The following is a 16,922-nucleotide window of genomic DNA, read 5'->3' as shown; positions in this document are numbered from 1 at the left end:
TATAAAATAAAACATAAACATTATAAAACAGAACAATTTATAATTCAATAAAAATTTAAACCAAACCTTGTTTAAGCTAATAAAAATTCATTGAATACCACATAAAACGTTTGATAACTAAATTTCAACTCAAAATCAAAATAAAGCATTATTAGTGTTGTTTAAGCATATTATAAATAACTCAAACTATAATAATTGAAAGAAATTTAAAACATAGCTAAAATTAAACTTGCAAACCATCAGCTTTATTTATTAAATGATAAATATACACCTAAAACTTATAAAAAATGATAATACTACATTAAACTAAAACGAAACTACGAACCACATTATATTCTTAGACAAATTATTAAAGAGAATTTTGATACTTAATGCTAAAATTTAATATTAAATTATTAATCTATAAAAAACCTCCAAAGCTTTTATTAGCCAAATTTAGGAAAATTTATTTGTTCTATGAAACTTACAAAGTGATTCAAGTTAAAAATAAACAACTTAATTCAACAATTAAACAACCTGTCAATCAAGCTTAATTTGAACAACTAGTCTATAAGTATCTTTCATCGATAGTTCCACAATTATTTAATATTTCTTTAACTTTAATTAACATATAAATAAAGCTATATTTAACTATAAATATTTAACAAATAATAAAATCAAAAATGATTTTAAATTTTTAAAAGTTTATCAAAAAAATTATAACGACAAAAAACGAATAGTTATGTTTTATAAAAACTAATACAATTATAAATGTAAAAGCGGTCAGCAGCTTAAACTATGAAAAACATGTCAGATATAAAAAACAAACACCCAAGTTATAAATAAAATTCTGTAAGTTTTAACTGTCGTCTAGATTCGAAGATCGTTATCAGAAATCCCACTCAATTAGGTAGCGCAAGTGGTTGCTTAACAACATGCACTTAAATACCAACTTGTTGTGGACTAGCATTTTTTTTCTTGCTTAGGAACTTGCATCTGACTAGTAGTTTGTTGCAGATCGATCTCTAGCTCCTAAACTGTGGTTGCCTAGAAGTTTGTGGCTGTCCAGTAGCTTGTTGTTGCCTAGGAACTTGTGGTTGTGAAGCAGCTTGTTGTTGACAAGAAATTTGTGGTTGTTCAGATTTTTTCATTAGCACAGTAGTATTTTGGAGTTTTCGTCTTTTTTTAGATTTCTCTCGTCTGGCTTTTGCTCTTCGGTTCCAAAATCAATTCTAAATTTTAATAGTTAAAAATTGAAGCTATTTCTTTTAAATAAGCGATTTGAGAAAATCTAGACCGATTCTAACATTTACTAACATCTATTCGATAATTTAAGTGCTAAATTTCTTTTAGAAAAGCTGTATACAGCCGTGGCGGCTTTAAAAGTCATTAAGTCACAACTAAACAGTTTTCAATATCTAACCGCTACACGTCTCAAAGGCACACGAATTTCGTTTGCAATACGCTTTCTATTTTATAAATTCGGTTTCTTATTAATCAAGAACACACCATTCAAAAAACCCTTCTAAAATTCATCCAAACACTGATCCGGGGTTAATGTTTTTGTGCCGGGCTGGTACCTTAAGGAGGCTCTGATATCATTTGGCGACCCTGTAGTAAACAATACTAGTTTATTACTCCTCCTAACTATATTTGTTTTAGCATGGTAAAAGCACACCTTTCTCAGTAAATAAATAGATTTGAAATTATTTGTAGTTAATAAGTGTAACAAAAAAATAAAAACACAAGGCAGCTATAAAGCTTAAGTATTAGTAATGCCAAAATAAGAGTTTTTTGTAAGTTTATTACTACTTAATAAAAATAAACTGCTATAAAAAGTTTTAATTTCAAGTATTTAAAATTCTTCCTTCTTATGAAAATAGTTATTCCAACACCTTACTTTTTGTTATGGTTTTTGATACAGCTAATTAAACAAACCAGTAAATGGATAATTAGAATACTGGGAACTGAAATGGTTTGGATTTAGACTGGGACGTTGTTGTCCAACATAGTCAGCTGAAGTTATATCAGCTAATGGGTAACCATATAGTTGATTTCTGTTACTAGGAGAAATTTGTTGTTGCCAGCGTGCTGCAACTGAAGGATTCTGGTCAAAGTTAGGAGAGGTTGTTTATTATAAAATTTGGGTCTTAAAAGTACAAATAAATTGTGCATTAATAATTTGATATTTATTTCAACGTAATGTTGTGTTAGAATTGCTTATTAAGAATACTATTATATTTTAAAAATAGAAAATTTGCTAAAATAATAAAAAAATTAATTAATAAAACGTTAAGATATAATATAAACTTTCACAGGTCCAACCTTAGCAGTAGGAAAGTTTCCTCTGTGTCGGGGATCACCCTGAAAACCAGGACTTCTAATTTTGTGGTCTGGGATGAGGAAAAGAGAGTGGGGAGCTTCCCTGAAATAAAATTCTTTGATTTTGGGGATTTCTCTGTTGTGAAAACTTTGGATTTGAGGAGGTGTAGTGTTTGTCCATTTTTTAGTTTTTCACTATTTTTTAGACGTAATTTACAACACCTGTAAACGTAACTATTTTAAAGTACAAATTAATACTTTTAACACAAATTTAAGGTAAAAGATAACAATTAAAGGTACCACCTTTTTGATAAGGAGATGAACTAACATTTGCATAACTTTTAATATTTATGACTTTAATATTTTTTAAACAATTTTTTGCTCTAAATAGAAAAAAAACCATAAGTTAATAAAACTTTATTTTAAAAGAACTATATTGAGATTTTAACTTTACTATTAATAAATGCATAAGTAAAACTCAGTTTAAACATCTAACAAACAGTTTGTAAATTTTTAACTATAGCTATTACTGTGGTTACCTAAATCATGAAAAAAAAATCTAATTACTTAATTTACAAACCGATTAGTATTTGCTTAACTGCTGTTTGTTTACAACTTCTACAAAGCTTTAAAACATAAATTTTACTATATTCATTTCAGATTTTTAATTAATAAACTTTTAATCATTTGTGTAATAATTTGAATGTTGTAGATTAACGCCTCGGTCAGAATCCGGCAAACAGCTGGCTTTGATGTGTATATATTATTTAATTAAAACACACTTAATATAAAATAAATTAATAAAATACTTATGTTTAGAATTAATTTTAAGAGTAGAATAGTTTTTAAACTTTATCTACTAGATTTTTACTAGAACATTTAATTAATAATTTGCGGTGATATTCTAGTCATAAATAAATAAAAAAAGATTTTTAGATAAAATAAGTTTTTGTTTTTATATAAACTTTGAAAGCATGGACGTTTTAGATTCAATGTTGAACTGCTCGAGTTTTGAAACTGTAAAGTAATTATATATTAAAATGCTTAAACCAAATATAAATAGATAAAGGTGATATAAAATGTTTACTAGTTTTACAGAACTTAAATTTTTGATTCTATTTTATTTAAAAACAAAAATTTTATAAACAGTATAAAAAGGAATTCTAAACAAGTTTTAAAGCACATTATTACTATATTAATGAAAAGATAGATTTAAAAAATATTTCCAATTTTTTTTTTTTTAATTCAAGTAGTTATGTTTTTATTAGTTTTACTAAGTTTCAACTTTTTAGAAAAATCTTTAGGGTTTAAAAATTTAAAACCTATTTCATTTAAGTTTAAATGTACTAATCATATACCATGTCGATTTTTTGAAGATTAATTTTGAACTAAAATATCAATTCAATAAAAAACAAAATGTATTTTAGGTCTAATCAGGAAACTTTTAATTTTTTTAAAGTTTATTAACAAAGACTCAATTTTGTTTGATTTAATTAGGCTAATTCTTGAATTCATTTTAATTTAAACTTTTCTAAATAAATAAATATATTATTTAAATTATTTAAGTTTTGTTCAATTTTATAACTTTTTTTTCTCTTAATAATTTAACCCTAAAATCACAAAAAAAAACATTAGCCCGTAAGAGATTTTAAAAGCATACGACTCGTTAACCAAAAGGTTTTTTTCTGTACACAAGGTTCTTAGACCAAAGTTTTTTAAGCGTTTTTTTGACGTTTAATAAGTTATACTATATCGAAATCAAATTAATTTATTAAAAATAAAAGGACTTTGAAACATAGCTGTAACTAATTTGCAAATAGGTAAAAAGGTTAGTATGTGTTTAGTAAGGTTAGTAAAACTTAATATTTCAAAATTAAATACAAATTAATAGTACTCCACTATTTTTTTTAAGAAAACTATTAAACATGTTAATTTTTGTAAAAAAAATTTATGTTTTTATTTATTTTGTTATTCTATTTCTAAGAAAGTTTTATTTTTGTAGTCACAGTTACTAAGTTATTATACATAACTTTACTAGTGTTGATTAAAGTTTAATTTAAATATTTACTTCTAACAAATGCAACTTATTATTGACACAAATATCACAATTAGTTTCTTTTTTTACTCGGATTTTTGTATACAACAAATATTTTAAACCGAATCCAAATTCGAAAGGCATAATTCTTACTGTTTATTATTATTAGTATTATTGCAAGCTTATTGTCCGTATAACTGACCTAGACATCTAAGTTCTAAACATAAGCCGCTTTAATAAGTTTATCAGTTAAAATGAATTTGGGAAAAAATTATAACTATTCAAGCCTTAGCAATATCTACACTTTTTTTTGTTTATCTAAGTGTCTAGACACTAAGTTTTTTAAAGAATGACGTATAAAATACCTGAAAACATGTTTAATAATTTCAGCAACTTTGTTTTCATGTTTTTTAACTTTCATTAACAAAAAAACGTATAAATATATTTTATATATACCAATACAACAGTAAATGAAAAAGAGACCAGCAGCTTATACTTTCAACAAAATTTAGATAAATAAAACAAACATAAATATTTTAAATTAGTATCTATACGTAAGCTCTCAGTTACTGTCCAAGTTCAGAGATTTTATTTACAAGAAATCCTCCTCACTTAGAACAAGAGCGGGTAAAGAAGTTGGTTGCATAGCAACTTGTTGTTGCATATCAACTTGTTGTAGTATACGAGCTTGTTCTCTCTTAGGAATTTGTGTCTTTCTCAACTTTAGTTGCCTAGAAATTGATTGTTGTCCAGTAGCTTGTTGTTGCCTAGAAACTTGTGATTGTCCAGTATTTTGTGATTTTCCTGTAGCTTGTAGTTGCCTTAAAATTCCTTGTTGACGAGAAAATTGAGGTTTGCAAATGATTGTATTTGCAAAGTAGTATTTTGAAGCTGTCGCTGTTTTTAAGTTTTTTCTTTCTTTAGTTTTATTCTTCGGTGTATAAACCATTGCTAAAGGTTTTATAAAAAAAATAAATGCAAATACTGTTGAATAAAATAATATCTAATTATATAAAAATTATAGAAATATTGACATAAAGTAGCTTTTTAAAAATACATAATTATTTTTTTCGTTGTTGTATATTTTAAAAACTAAAAATTGAAGCAGTATAGCAGTTAAATTAATCTAGTATAAAAATCTAGATCTAAAGTAACTTTTTATAACATCTTTTTGATAGATATGGTGCTTAATATCTTTTATATAAGCTGTGCACTAGTATACAGTTTTAGAAATTTTACCGTCACACGTTTCCTATACACACCAATTCATCCTGCAATATCCAATCTATCATCTGAATTCGGATTCTGATTTTTCAAGAACTCACTTTCCAAAATGAACTTCTGGTAATCCCTCAAAAACCGATAAGTTCGCATTTGCCTAGTAGTATTTTGAAGCTGTCGTTGTTTTGTAATTTTTTCTTGCCTGGCTTTTGCTCTTCGGTAATAAAACCAATCCTAAAGTTTAAACAGTCAAAGATTACTTTTAATTCAAACTAATACAAAAATCTAGACCTATAGTAATTTTTTACCATACATTTAATTGATAATTATTATGCTTAATTTCTTTTATAGTTGTGTGCACAGTCGTCGAGGTTTTAAAAGTTTTAAAGTCACTACTATACAGTTTTTTTTTTTTAATTTTGAAGTATTTAACCGTCACACGTTCCTCAAGAACACGAATTTGTTTTGAAATGTACTTTCTGTCATCTTCAATCGGATTCTGATTCATCAAAAACTCTTGTTCCAGATTTTCCGTCTGCAACTCATCAAAACGCTGATACGGCGCGAACCTTTCGGTGACAGACTGGTACCTTAAGGACGCTCTGATAGTATTCAGCTACCTTTTAGTCAAAAATACTAGTTTATTACTCACTAACATAACTTAACTGTTTAAAGGTTGTTAAATTCAAGTCTTGTTTAGAAAAATTAATTAAACTTGTATTAGTAAAAATAATTATGATAAAAATAAGTGCATTGTGGCAGTTATAAATCTAAACTATAAGTAATGTCAAAAATAAGGGTGTTTTGTAAGTTCTACGTAAGGTACATAAAAATGTAAAACATGTTATTTACAATTTTGTCAATTTTGAGAGTAGTTATCTTAACTCTTAATATTTTTCTTAGTACTATTAATTCTACAAACCGCTTGCACACGTGTTGAGTGGAATATAAGGCTTGGGAAGAAAGGAATGATTTGGAATTATGTTTACATGTTGATGTCCAACATAGTCTGGTGAAGGTAAATTCCCCGTTTAATGACCATGTAAGTGACTGCTGTTGCTAGGAAACTGTTGCAAGGGAGCTTGAACTAAAGGGTGCTGGAAAGTTAGGAGATGTTGTTTGGGGCATTCGATTGAACCCTCTGTTTTTATTCTGTCAAAAGTTTTTGTTTAAAGGTACAAATTAGTGCTACTCAAGTAATTTAATAATCATTTCAACTTATTGATGCATTTGAATTGCTTGCATATAGGAAATATTAATGAATTTTAAAAATTATTAATTTCCTCAATAAGAAAAGTAAATAAATCAAAAGTTTACCTGTGGCGTAACAAATACTCTCACATGTCCAACTCTTGCAGTAGGAAAATTACTTTGGTGTTGTCGATTACCCTGAATTATATTGAGATCACCCTGAAAATCAAAATTTCTTCGACTTTGTTGCCTAGGGAGAGGAAAAGGTGCTGGGGGGTTTTCCTTAAATAACATTTGATTTTGGGGATATCCATGAAGTATCATTTTTCGACAGGAATTTTCCTGAAGTGGAACTCTTGTATTAAAGGGTATTTCCTTTTGTGAAAACATTGGGTTTGTAGAGATGTAGTGACAAGTGCATCCGTATTGAGGGCAGGAATTACAATCCGTGTGGTCCATTCTTTTAATTTTTCCTACTTTTTTGGAAGTTATTTACAACACCTGTATAAAAGTTACTGTTTAGAAGTACAAGTTAATTTTTCTGATACCAACATAAAATGATTATTTTTACTTTAAAAAAAAAATAAAGATCTTAAACTTTTGATGATGAAATTGATAAAACTTTCATTAGTTGAAATTAATTAATTTAAAAAACAGTGTTTCACTCTAAATATAAAGAAGATCGTCAGTTAAAATAAAACCTTATTAAGATAAAAATCTATATAGATATTAACTCTATCATTAAAAATGCATATAAATAACTAAGTTTGAACATATTAAACAGTCAAAAAATTTAACTACTGCTATTACTGTGTTTACCTAAAATAAACAAAAAATTACTTTTATTATTAAACTAAACATTCTATTTAAATTACTTCTAAACAGCCTAGTACATGCTAAAAACTACTGATTGCTTACGACTTCTCCCTAGCTTAAAAATTAAATTTTATTATAATCAAGGTTTATTTGAATAAAATTTTCTTTTAAATTAGTATCAAAAATTAAAACATTTCTCTGTTTACAAATTTTTATTTAAAAACGTTTATACTAAATATTTTACCTAATAGTTTTATTACCGTTGAAACTTTGGATACAAAAATGTTTACAAACTATACTAGTTCGTTTACGAAATAATAAATATAATTTAGTACAAAAAAAAATATATTTTTTACAATGAAACTAACGGTTATTTGAGTTATACTAATATAATTAAATTTAACCTGTATTAAAATTTGTTTTAAAATATAAAGTAGTTATTTCCATTTAGCTTTGTTTGACTTGTATATGAGTCAAATGTTATTTCATATAAGTTTGAATAGCTTCATTACAATCCTAGGACCCTTTGAAATTTACAACAATTTGATCAGACAGTTTTTTAAAACTAATATTTTTGCTTAAAGACTGTTATCCACTGTAATGTTATACAAACATTGTTCTTAAATTTTCAATTTACCAGTTTTAAATCGTTCGTGTAAAAATTTAAAGATCTTACTTAGCTATTTATTAACTGCTGGTTCAGAATCCGACAAAACAGCTGGTTTTGATATGTATATACTATTTAATAAAAAATATATCTTAAAAAAAGGTGAAGTTAAATAAAAACTAAGTATTTTACATAAAAGTATGCAACTACTAACATCTCTATTACAGCTTATGTTGCTAAACTTGCGGTAAAAAAAAGAATTTTTTATTTACTACTACATATATTTCAAACAAATTTGGATAGCAAAAACATTTTTACATGTAGTACAGTCAGCGATCAGCTTATCTAAAAAAACATTTTCGTGAAATTTAACACACGAAGAAGCCCAAAGCTAGATAATTTGTAAAACTTGTTCAAACATTATTAAACTAATAAAACACTTATTTCTAGAAGGGATTTTAACAGTAAAACGATAAATTATATCTACTAAATTTTTATTAGTATTTTTAATACATAGTTTGCACCGATGCATTAGTTTTAAGTAAAAATGCGTTTAATAAAAAAGTTTAATGATTATTCTTCATCTTTTATTATGTTTATTTATTAATCTCGAAAGCATTCATGTTGAAACTTTTAATAAAAAAATATATTAGAGTTTACGTAGTATATTAGTTCGTTCACGTAATAATAATTATACTTTAGTACAAAAACATTTTTTTACAATGGTATGGTACTAACCAGGGGCGTCGCGTGGGGTGTTGCACTTTCGCAATTGCACCAAATCAAAGTTTTGTAAGAAAAAATTAAGTATCTATAAGGCTTTATTATTTTTTTAGAAGAAAATATCTTACAAAACTCTAATTTAGAAAACGACCATTTTGCTCACTACACTGCCACAAACTCTTAGCTGATAGAAATTTTGCTGATAGAAATGTTTATTGCAAATACTTAAAACATATACAGATAGTTCAAGTGGTGTAACGAAAGTTAGATGATTGAAATCATCAAAAAAACTGTTGTTTTAACCTGTATAAAAATAAGATTGTTTAGTTTCAAGTGTTTGATTATGTATTTTAAAATAAATGTAACTTAAGATTTTAGATTTAGAAAAGTCAGGAAATTTTAGTAAAAAGTCAGGAAAAGTCAGGAAATTTTTCTTAGCTTGATCTGTGGCAACCATGCACATTAGGACTACTACATCCACTATACTTACTCTGGACACTCTGATTATCTAAAAGAAAACTTAAGATATTCTTTTAAAGACTTTTTTTCTTTCAATAAATATCATTTAAATATGATTTTTTAAGCTTCCAAACTTGATTTATAGTAATTTTTTCAAATTTTTAACTTTCAGTAATTTGAAATTATTTCTTGTTGTCATAACTTGGAAATTGATACAAGATAATTGCAAAAAAAGCTGGTTGTTAAGAAGTTAAAATTTTATTTAATTCGCTAACATTTAAAAAAAATTAAAATTGAGTTAACTAATAAAGTCTAGTTACTGCCTACAAAAACTAAAAAAAACAAAAGTCAGAAAAAAATGGGGGTTTTCGAAAAAAAGTCAAGAAATTTGACAAAATTAAAAACAAAGTCAGATTTTGCCTGATTTATTTTACAAAATCATAATTGTTTTTGGTAAAAAAGAAAATTTTCTTTTCATAGCATGGCAACCTTAATGAACAAAAAGTTAAGTTTATAATTCATTATTAAGTGCAACTTTCTCAATAATAATTTTTGAGTACTAGTAATGGGGTTGCCACAAAAATAAATCCTAAAATAGCCTTGAATTTGGGAAATTTTGAAAAAAAAAACAAGAAATAACTAGAACTTTGAACAAAAATCACTAAAAAAACTAGAAGTTTGAAGAATTTTGCATGTTAAATAGTTTCATCATATACATAAATTGTTTTTTATCATCAAATTTTTTTTAATTAAAAAACGCGTTTAAAGAAGCTTTAGCATATCTTTTTGATGTTGTTATTTTTTTTAATGACAGATTTTAAATCTTAATAAATTTTAAATAAATATAAACCAAAAAGGAGTTCTTTAAAAAACCTTAAGAAATTAAGAAAACCTGAAAGAAATTTCTCAAAATCCAGTGGCAACCCTGTAATAAGTGTTTTAAAATACTATAAAGCTAGAACTAATTATGTACTTTAATGTTATACATAAAATTTAATTAGATTTGAGCGGAGGGCATTGAAAAATAATACGTGCAGCTATTTCAGCTAGGATTAAAAGCTTTGGGTGTAAAACTGACACAAGTCAAAACAGATTTTCACAAACCAAGTATAATTTCTAAAAAAAACTATAATAAACCTAAATTTTATTTATTTGTACTTATTTTTTCAGATGAGTTTAATGGCACGTACTTTTATGTTTTTTTGCTATATACAGTTATTATTAATTTGTACTAAAACATTTACTTGCTATCTAATAAGTCTTTCTAAAATATTTTTTTTAAATACCAAATCTAAAGTTTAAAATATGGAAAGCATATGAGTTGAACATTTACTAGCTTGATTTTATAAATTACAAAAAAAATGCAGATTCCATGAAAGATTTAGGTTTATAAAGTATTTCAATTGTGGAGATGAGTATTTTTTTGGATAATTTCAGGGTTGCCACACACTAAGGAAATTCAGGGAAATTTAAAGTTATAGAAAATTTCAGGGAAACTCAAAAAGACTCAGGGAAACTCAGAAAGACTCAGGAAATTTCGATTCTTATTTTTTAACTCAGGGAAGTTTTGGTTTTTTCTAAAGATTTCAGGGAAATTTTAAATTTTTGTCTAAATCTCTGGAATTTTTTTTTCTAGATCTAGAATGAGATTTATTTAATCCAGTTTCAACACTTTGTTCAAAAAAGTTAATTTTTTGTATTTTCAAGTGCTTATTTAGACATTTTGCCTTGTGGCTAGTTATTCAATATTCTTAGAATAAGCATTATAATTTTTTAATAAATAATAAAATTCTTAAGGATTTGAAAAAACTCAGGAAAACTCAAGGAAGTTTAAGGTTATTCAGGGTAGTTTCTGATCACTCAGGAAAGATTTTATGACTGAAAAAGTGGCAACCCTGTATTCACAAACTTTAAATTTTTCACAAAAAAGTAGGTTATTTTGCAGTATTTTATTAAATCTAAGGTAGTGTAAAAGTTTTTTCTGAAATTTTGGCTAGTTTATGCAACGTTGTGTTTCATTATTTCTTATTTAATTGTTGTGTTTAGTTGTCAAGCTTTTTGTTGCTATTACTAAAAAAAAACAAAAAAATTAAAATAAGTACTCTTAACAGGGGTAGCTATTTAATTTGCACGAGCATACACAATTGCACAATAATGCTTTTGCATGAAAACTAATTTGCACAAGGCACAAAATTTCACGAAGATAAAAATGCACAAATGGTCACTTTTTTACAAAGACACTTAATCACGAGCAGACAATTTTTCAGGGGTTTAATTTTTTTTTTTGTTTTGGTATTTCTGTATTAATTTTAATTTTTTTTTACTTTCACTGTTACCCCTAACCCTTACCCTCGGTCGGTAAAATATTATTATTATTATTATTATTAAGATTTTTTTTTTTTGCTATCACTATAACCCTTACCCTCGGTCCGTAGGTTTTTTTTTATAAATAGTTTTATTTTATTTTTTTAAACAATAACTTTATTAGTTGTTTTTTTTATTTTTACTTTCACTGTTACCCCAACCCTTACCCTCGGTCAGTGACTTTTATTTTTGAGTTATTTATATTTATTTTTCACTCTCGTACAAAAATGTATCTCATGCAAAATTGACTCTTGGTGCAATTTGTTCCTTCGTGCAATTTAGTCCCCTCATGCAATTTAGTAGCCTCGTGCAACTTAGACTTGTTCCGCTTCACAAAAATGCCACTTTACCTGGAAACCTAATAAAACCTGGAATTCGACTATTTAGGCAAACAAAACCTGTAAAAATTGGAATTTGAGAATTTCGTAAAAACGTGGAAAACCCTAGAATTTGAACAAAAATCTGGAAAATTTCATTTAAGTTTTTGTCAATTTTTTTTTTATAGATAAAATTAAAACATTTATAGTTTTTATCATCTGTAAATTTGTAGTTTTAGTTTTTAATGAATGGAAGTTATTAGCAAAGAAATAAAAACATTATTTTGTACTTGTAACATAAAGGTTACAATTTTTTTACAGAAAAGTATGAAGTAAGGGGTAGAGAGTACAGCACATTTTAGGTCATATTGTATTATTCATTTAAGTCCATATGATTTGGATGTTTTTTTTGCTTCATTAAGAAGAATCTGTAAAAAAAAGTTTGCCGCCCAAAAAACTAATTTCACCCCGCAAAAATCACATATTTTTTGATTTTTCGACTTAAATAGTAAAAAAATCACTTAACATGTCCTACACTTATAGTTTATGTCTTAAATCAGGGGTCGGCAGGCAAATGGTGCTCGCGGGCCAAATTTCAAAATTCCCAAATCTTCGCGGGCCGCAGTTTTAGTTTTAGTGGTACTTGAATAATCTTTTGATTTTAGTTTTAGTCACATTAAAGAAAGTTTTACTTTTGTTCACTTTATTAATTTGATGATATTTAGCTACACATAGAATGCCTTTTTTAATTTAAGTAATTTCTTGGAGTAAAATTTACATTGACAAATATACTTTAGTCTTAATTAACTGTGTACTTTTTTTTAATATAATTAATTCTCGAATACTCTAATATAGTACCTTATTAGTAATTAATAAGCTTTTAACAGGGTTTCCACTTTAGAAAAGTGAAAAAACTTGCAATTAATCAAGCTCAGACACCTAACTAAAATATCTTCAGTATAAAAAGTACACAATGTATAAGTAGACCAGAAAAAATTACAATTAGTTAACTACACTGCAGTAATAAAAACTGTTCTGAGAATTCGATGATTTATTTAAAGTGTTTGAAATAAAAGTTTACCTGAGTTTTTTTTTAAATGTCTCAAACAAGTTTAACCTAGTTTAAATTTTTAAATTTTAAAACTAAACTGTATGTTTGGCAACCCTTTTTAAAATAAAGTCAAAAATAAATAAATAACAAAGTTTGTTAACAGTAAATTAAATATATAGCAAAATTAGTATCATAAGTCAGCTTATATCGACAATTACGTTTCTTAAACATTTTTAACAATGTTTAAAAATTTATTAAGCCATTAAAAAGTAGAAAAATTTAACTTTTATTGAACATTATAACAATTCTTTATCTGCAATAAAGATGTTTTATATAAAGAGTAAATGTCAAATATAAGACGAGGTATAAAAACTAAAAAACGTTAGTTAGGAGTTATTGCGAGAAACAAAAAATAGCTCTAGTCAGTTTCAATAAAGCAAATGGTTATATTCAGTTTTTACAGACTGATCAGAAAAAAACTGTTAAGGCAAGTTATAAAGTATCAAAAATAATTACTAAAAAGAAGATACCGTTTAGAATTAAAACCTTTTTAAAGAATTTATGTTGGCGGTAGTAATTTTGTTTTGTTTGTTTCTACAATGACAACAAGAAGTCGTGTTTAGTAAATCTCTAAAGGTTATAAAGCAACATAAACCAAATTAGAACTTTAATCAATCTGTTAAGATGAGAGAACTGGTACAACAAATATTGCTCATCTGAGAATTTTTATTAGAGGTGTTTTTACTAACTTTGATATTTTAGAAAAGTTTCTAAGTTTAGTTGCAATGCACAACAATAGGTAAAGGTGTTTTAAAAGCAAAGATGCAATGCACTTACATAAAGTTTTTGAAAGTATAGTTTTCTGCTTCTTTTTTTGGTACAACATTAAATTACATTTAATAAAAAAACTGTCTTTAGTAATATAGCAGTACTAAATAAATACTGTTAAACTACTTTTAATGTGTTTAAAAAAGTACCTTTATAAAAAAATGTTTGTGTCAAATCGAAATTTCATACTTTACACGTAAAAGATGTTTAAATTTCCAGTATTTTTCACAAATTATCAAATTCAAGGTTTTTCTAGAATTTTTAAACATAATTTTCAAATTTAAAGCTTTTCCGGGATTCAAGTTTTTTAGCAACACTAATTTTTCACACCTATATGTATACCATTTTAAAAATAATATTTAAAATTTTATTAGCTGCAAGACTTGGAGTTTAATATATATTACAATTCAAACCAACACTGTAAATTTGACAAAACATACATCATAAATTTAATTTGCCACTCATAAAGCAAAAAAAGTCTGCCTAACAACCAAAAACTAGTCTAATATTTTAATATACGAACATTTATTCGAACCAAAAACTAAAAAAATGACTAAACTGACTTGAGATTTGAAATCTACAGATAGTCATAGTTTAAGTGTGTGGCAATTTTTAATTGTTTATTTGCCTGAACTTGAACTATTTTGATTAACAATATACAAACCATATAAATTTACCATCCCTAAATTTAGTTTGTATTAAATAGGTAGTTCAAAAAAACAGTAACTGTGTATATTAGTTATATTAAAAGTTAACTTAGTTTGTCAAAAAAACATTGTTTGAAAAATTGAAATGTATACCTATCAAAAACTATTTTAATTTATATCATGTATTGTTTTAAATGTGTCTTTACACACCTAGATACTACATGTATAAACAATAATTTTAGAAAACTATAAATTAACTAAATTTGATATAATTTAAGTATTAAATAAAATGTGGTTTAAAATGGGAACCGCTAATTTCCAACTGGCAATCATTTCCCACTCAATCAAATCCGAGAACCGCATACCAACCAAGGGTTAGGGGTAACAGTAATGGTAAAAAATAAATTAATATTAAATAAAAAAACTAAAATATTAAAAAATAAAGGAATAAATAATAAAATTTAAAAACACTTTTGAGTGGTAATTAAGGCGAGTGGGAATAATCGCGGTCGGGAATTGTCATTATGCCGATTAAAATATGAGCATCTTTGTACCTTTGTGATAGGGATTAGTTTAAAATGCTAAAATAACTTATAAAAATATTAAAGTGTGTAAAAATCTATAAAAAATAAACAATTTATCTTACTAATGTGTTATTTTAACTGTTTTAGTGCACCTTAAAATATAACTTTTAGTAATAAAACGTCTACAGAAGATTATTAGTTTTAAAAAACATGTAAAAAATACCTAAACTTGCTGTTTTAAAAAGAAAGTTACGATTAAACTGAGAAAAAAACCTGGTGGAATGTTAATCTGTCTTTTTTACATTTTTAAGCTGATACTGTAAAGTTTTTTGATTCTTTTTAAATGTTAAACAGGGACTTAAAACGAATTTAATAAAATTAAACAAAAAACCAAAATTAATTTAACTTAATTTTTTTTTTGCTCAGCGGGCCACATTTACATGCTCGCGGGCCACAAAATTTTCTTCCGCGGGCCGCATTCCATTCAAAAAATAAACGTGCTCGCGGGCCGCACATTTACCCTTCGAGGGCCGCATTTGGCCCGCGGGCCGCAGTTTGCCGACCCCTGTCTTAAATGAAAGCTTATACTTATTGACATATATTTGAAGACATATTAACTGCTTTTGATGTATGACGCCATAATCACCCTAAATGTGCAAAATTTGTCTGTAAAATGTAGGGGTTACAGCACATTTTTTGGTCATATTGTAAAATTCAATTAAGTAAATATGATTCGAATGTGTTTTTGATATACTAAAAAGAATTAAAAAAGTTATAATTTTTCAATAAAAAAAAGTTGCTTTTGAAAAAACTGATTTAAACCCAAAAAATCACTTTTCTTTTGTTTTTCGACTTAAACAGTAGTAAAACTACTTATACATGTCCTAGACTTATAATTTATATCTTAAATGAAAGTTTGTAATTATAGGCATAAATTAAAGACATTTCAACTGCTTTTGTTGTATTATGTTGTCTTTATTACACTAAATACAATTGTCTCAAGTGTCGTACATTTTTTTTAATATAAAAAGCAAATTCTTCTGCTGTTTTACTTTTAGTTTTTTGATTTAGAAAATAAAATGTGTCGAGTCAGCTAGACAGAAAGATATTACTGATATAGTGTCATTTCAACTGCATGTAGTGTCATTTCATTACTGATCTAGTGTCATAGATATATATAAAACATTTTAAATTACTTTTTGTTATTAGAAATTATGAGTATTGAGAGAACCTGTCTATAAGTAAAAAATCTAGAATTATATGTTATAGAAAGTGCATGTAAATTTATTGAAATAAGTGTATTTTTTATTCTTAAACTTAAAAAATTTTTCTTTAATTAAACAATAAATGTTTTCGAATTACTAATATTTAAAGTTTTTAAAAAATTGTACATTTAAATAAATTAATACTTAAATTTTAAAATCTATTTAAATGTTTTAATTCTATAATTTCAAAGCTTTTTATCAAATATTTTTTAGTTTTAAACTTATAGCAGTTAATTGTTGTTCTTTCTACTTATATAAAATGCTCTCAATAATTATAACTTCTAATAACAGAAAGTGATTTGAAATATATTTTATATATACATCAACATGAAAATGAAATGACATTGCATCAGTAATATCTTTCTGCCTAGCTGACTCGACACACTTTATATTCTAAATCAAAAAAACCTATAAGGAAAAAAGCAGAAGAATTTGCTTTTATATTAGAAAAAAAAATTTTACAGACGAAATTTGCATATTTAGTGTATTAACTACATCATAATACAACAAAAGCAGTTAAAATAATTTTAATTTATGCCTTACTTAAACTCTATGTATATTTTAATAAAGTAG

This window comes from Thalia democratica, chromosome 3, assembly GCF_965202585.1.
Source record: "Thalia democratica chromosome 3, ktThaDemo2.hap1.1, whole genome shotgun sequence".
Taxonomy (NCBI): domain Eukaryota; kingdom Metazoa; phylum Chordata; class Thaliacea; order Salpida; family Salpidae; genus Thalia; species Thalia democratica.
Note: the sequence above shows the minus strand (reverse complement) of the source record.